The sequence below is a fragment of the Thunnus albacares genome, chromosome 14, assembly GCF_914725855.1.
Source record: "Thunnus albacares chromosome 14, fThuAlb1.1, whole genome shotgun sequence".
Classification (NCBI taxonomy): Eukaryota; Metazoa; Chordata; class Actinopteri; order Scombriformes; family Scombridae; genus Thunnus; species Thunnus albacares.
In genome coordinates this window covers 30155214-30160660 of record NC_058119.1, presented here as the reverse complement: position 1 = coordinate 30160660, position 5447 = coordinate 30155214, and positions in this window count along the sequence as shown.

The following is a 5447-nucleotide window of genomic DNA, read 5'->3' as shown; positions in this document are numbered from 1 at the left end:
ATAAAACAGTTAAACAGAACCCTGTAACTGTTGACATAAGATAACCTGCATAAGCAGGAGGTGAAACCTGAAGATATAGTGACACCTAGTGGTGGTTTAGTTGACTTCAATAACACAGCAACTAAACCACAGACAAAGTTTGAACCACAGCATCTGATGACACAGCAAACAATGAATTGTGACTTGTTCCAGACAACATAGATTCAAAGAGGACATACTCTGCACATTTCCAGGTCAATATTTATATTCTGGTTCTGTACTGGAATATCTTTGCATGATTTCCAGTTAAAAACTCCTTATTTATCTTATACTGGTCCTTTATGCAGCCCCTCAGTTCAGCCTCTGTCTGAAACAGGCTGTTTTAACTCTTGTCTCTTTAAAGATGTCTGTATACTCCTTCAGACATGCTTGTTGAACTGTGGAAATGCCCATTAACCCCCTCCCCACGCACCTTTCTGATGGCGGATAAGTGGGGCTGCGTACGACCATTTCTATAACTTTCTGAAACAGTGAAGCCGACATTCAGACCCACTTCACGCAGTGATTGGTCAGCTGTGTGGAAGTGAGAGTGGAGTCAGGATTTCAACTTCTCTCTCTAACTCTCCTTTTTCATCATGACACAACTATTTCGTGTCACTTTTCATGTGAGCAACTGAGTGTAGCACTTTGACTGACTTCCAGGAGAGACCATAAATCAAACTTAAGTCTCCCCGATAGGTCAGCTCCCAGAAGCTGCATCAGGGAGGCAACGTAAACAATCTATGAAACAAACTATAGTGGCAGCATTTCACTACTTTTTCTTATTCTTTACTAAATATCAACTTCTCAAATCCATCCGTACATGTTTGAACCAAAATCTAACCTGAAACATGAAAGTGGACAACGTGAACAACACATGGAAACACCTTAGCAACCACCTTAGCAACCAAGTTCTGACTGACTGGTCAGTTATAACTCGGTATTCTGCTTTTTTATGAAGGAGACATCAGGTTAGCAGCTCATCAGCCTCTTGTATAACTTTCTATTTAGCAAAAATAGCATCTCATGCCTTATCCTTGAAATACATTTCAGTGCAAACACCATTGTGTAACATTAATTACTAAACTATGTGACCATGTATGACATGAGGTACATTAGAATTATTGCTGAAAAAGCGTTGGTCTAATATAATCATATGAACAGTTTCACCAAATCAATTTCTTTATTTTTTAATTTCTATCATTATTATAGTAACTAACTGATGAAAAACAGTAATAATAATTAAACTATATAAAAACTACTCCATCTGTCTTTGGCTGCAGATTTGTGGTGATGTGTGTTCATATCATGATGCTCTGAACCATCCAGACATTTCCTGAGGAAAAGCTTTCCTTTTGTTGAACTGTTGTTATCACGTTTAACTGTGATTGGCTCAGCTGTCTCAGAGCTATAAAAGCAGTGATGTAATTGGCTGAGAGAGATTTAACAATCACCATACCAGCTGATCTATATTCACCTTCGCTCAGCCTTTATGCATGTTGTGCTGCTGTTTTAACAGATTTATGTCCCCATAACATGAGGAATACCTGGTACACAGATACACACACACACACACACACACACACACACACACACACACACACACACACACACACACACACACACACAAACACAGACACACACACATACACACATATACACAGAATATAATAAAGTAAAATAAAAAGTTTAACAACACGTAATATCAATAAAAAAACAATAAAACCATAAAACTACACAGAGGGTAGACACAGAAGTGAGATAAAACAATAAAAACAGTGAAAGCAACACAGAGAGCAATCACACATTACAATAAAGAGTAAAAGTGAAAGTCCGTACAGACTCCAATATTTAATCCAGGTTAAGTTGCAGAGGACAGATTGTTTTGTTTGCTTTCTAGACATGCACAAGTTAATCTTACAGCATCAGGCAGCAGTGCCTTTAGTTTAACTGTTACTAAATAAACTGTTACATAAAAATAATTTTTTGTCATTTGTCATTTTCAGACCCCAAATGTCAGACAAATAACCTTTTTGGCTTTTGACGTCTTACAAAAAGCAGTGTGTAGTCAGGGTCACATTTCAGATGTCTATGAGTTGTTAACAGCTCCACCAAATAGTGATTTTTCCCTCTAAACTTCTCACATGCTTTCATTTCAATAAATGTTCAAATGATCCAATATTTCAGCAAAAATCAAAGATTAGAGAAAAAGTCCAAAAACTGCCCCCAAAAGGGAGGCGAGTCCCCACATGTGACTGTTTTAACAGATATATGTCCCCATAACATGAGGAATACCTGGTACACAGACACACATACACAGACAGACACACACACACGACTTCCAGAAAAGAGGAAGGCAGGAGGAGCAAACAGTAAGTAAACTTAATTTAGAAAGCGCCAGTCAAACCAGAGTTACAAGGTGTTGTACAATGCAATTGAGAGAAAAATAAAATAGAATATAATAAAGTAAAATAAAAAGTTTAACAACACGTAATATCAATAAAAAAACAATAAACCATAAAACTACACAGAGGGTAGACACAGAAGTGAGATAAAACAATAAAAACAGTGAAAGCAACACAGAGAGCAATCACACATTACAATAAAGAGTAAAGGTGAAAGTCCGTACAGACTCCATTTTAAAGTGAACAGAGCAGAAGGAGGAAAACAGCAAGTCTGAGGCAGGGTGAGTGTTAATATTAGAGCTGTAAATAATGATTACTGTCATTATTGATCGATCTGCTGATTATTTTTCTGGTTAATTGTTTAGATGATTAAACTCTCAAAAAACACAAGATCACAATGTTGTCGTCTTCAAACGTTATTTCCTTTGTTCTCTTCCTGGTTTCTGCATCCTTACAATGTGTGTAACATGTGTAACATGTAACATGTCAGAGGAACATTGGTGACGCAGCCTGAGTGTTACAGAATTATGATCATGATTTCACTGTCAGAGGGTCTTGTTCAGTCTCCTTGTGGACTGTAGGTGTGGATTTATGTGTTTGACTTGATCTGTTGATACAGAACACATGTTTACTGGATAATAACTTTTTAGTACAATGAGGAAGTCTTTGTGTCTGTTTGTGAGACAGCGAGCGTACAGTCAGAAAACTTTTCACAAAGCTCTTAAATTAAATTCACCGCCTGCACTCTAAACTGTGAGTGTTTCCAGAAAACTCAGAGTGACTTCAAATGGTGAGACACACAGACACACACACACATGACTTCCTGTAAAGAGGAAGGAAGGAGAAAACAGGAAGGGAGTAAAGGTGAAAGTCCGAACAGACTCCATTTTAAAGTCAACGGAGTAGAAGGAGGAAAACAGCAAGTCACACACATGGTTGTAGTTAAAATAATGTAAACTAATAAGAAGACACTAAGTTGAGAGGAAGGACTGGGTTTATTATATTTTGTATGTGTCTCCAGTGTTACTGGTTTACTTCTCAGTCTCCCGAAGATGAATGATTTGGAGGAAGAGGAGGACGGAATATCCAGCTGTCTGTCTATGACGAGCGACCAGTCTAAAGGTGATCCTCCACACTTCAGTAATGAACCTGGACCCTCAAACACAAAGTAAGAGACTGTTTCTACTGTAAACTGACCTGAAGATGATTCAGTTTTTTAATGTCAGTTGATAACCTACATTACAGCAATATTCTTTTATAATTCTGTTTTTTTAATTCAATCAGAGATCTTTCTGTTGTTTGAGCATTGACTGCATTATTTCTTCATGTATAGCTTTAATTTTGTGGAGAGAGTGCTTGATTGCTGCTCTGACATGTTTATTAGTTTCTTCAACCAATATTTAATCCAGGTTAAGTTGCAGAGGACAGATTGTTTTGTTTGCTTTCTAGACATGCACAAGTTAATCTTACAGCATCAGGCAGCAGTGCCTTTAGTTTAACTGTTACTAAATAAACTGTTACATAAAAATAATTTTTTGTCATTTGTCATTTTCAGACCCCAAATGTCAGACAAATAACCTTTTTGGCTTTTGACGTCTTACAAAAAGCAGTGTGTAGTCAGGGTCACATTTCAGATGTCTATGAGTTGTTAACAGCTCCACCAAATAGTGATTTTTCCCTCTAAACTTCTCACATGCTTTCATTTCAATAAATGTTCAAATGATCCAATATTTCAGCAAAAATCAAAGATTAGAGAAAAAGTCCAAAAACTGCCCCCAAAAGGGAGGCGAGTCCCCACATGTGACTGTTTTAACAGATATATGTCCCCATAACATGAGGAATACCTGGTACACAGACACACATACACAGACAGACACACACAGACACACAGACACACAGACACACAGACACACACACACACACACACACGACTTCCAGAAAAGAAGAAGGCAGGAGGAGCAAACAGTAAGTAAACTTAATTTAGAAAGCGCCAGTCAAACCAGAGTTACAAGGTGTTGTACAATGCAATTGAGAGAAAAATAAAATAGAATATAATAAAGTAAAATAAAAAGTTTAACAACACGTAATATCAATAAAAAAACAATAAACCATAAAACTACACAGAGGGTAGACACAGAAGTGAGATAAAACAATAAAAACAGTGAAAGCAACACAGAGAGCAATCACACATTACAATAAAGAGTAAAGGTGAAAGTCCGTACAGACTCCATTTTAAAGTGAACAGAGCAGAAGGAGGAAAACAGCAAGTCTGAGGCAGGGTGAGTGTTAATATTAGAGCTGTAAATAATGATTACTGTCATTATTGATCGATCTGCTGATTATTTTTCTGGTTAATTGTTTAGATGATTAAACTCTCAAAAAACCACGAGATCACAGTGTTGTCGTCTTCAAACGTTATTTCCTTTGTTCTCTTCCTGGTTTCTGCATCCTTACAATGTGTGTAACATGTGTAACATGTAACATGTCAGAGGAACATTGGTGACGCAGCCTGAGTGTTACAGCATTATGATCATGATTTCACTGTCAGAGGGTCTGGTTTAGTCTCCTTGTGGACTGTAGGTGTGGATTTATGTGTTTGACTTGATCTGTTGATACAGAACACATGTTTACTGGATAATAACTTTTTAGTACAATGAGTGCCTTTAGTTTAACTGTTACTAAATAAACTGTTATATAAAAATATTTTTTTGTCATTTGTCATTTTCAGACCCCAAATGTCAGACAAACATGTAGATGATAAAATCTCTTCAGTGAAATATATCCAGTTTGCAGCTGTAGATAAACATGCAGAAGGAGATATGAACATAACTATTTGTTATCATTATTAAATCATGACCCTGTGCCATGTTTCATGTTACATCTGCTCTTTACAAGAACTAACGATATGTGTAAAACAATTGTTGTTTCCACAGACAGAGAGCAGAGTCTCCAGTATCCAGCTGTCTGTCTATGAAGAGTGACTGGTCCAAAGAAGAACCTCCATACTTCAGTAATGAACCTGGA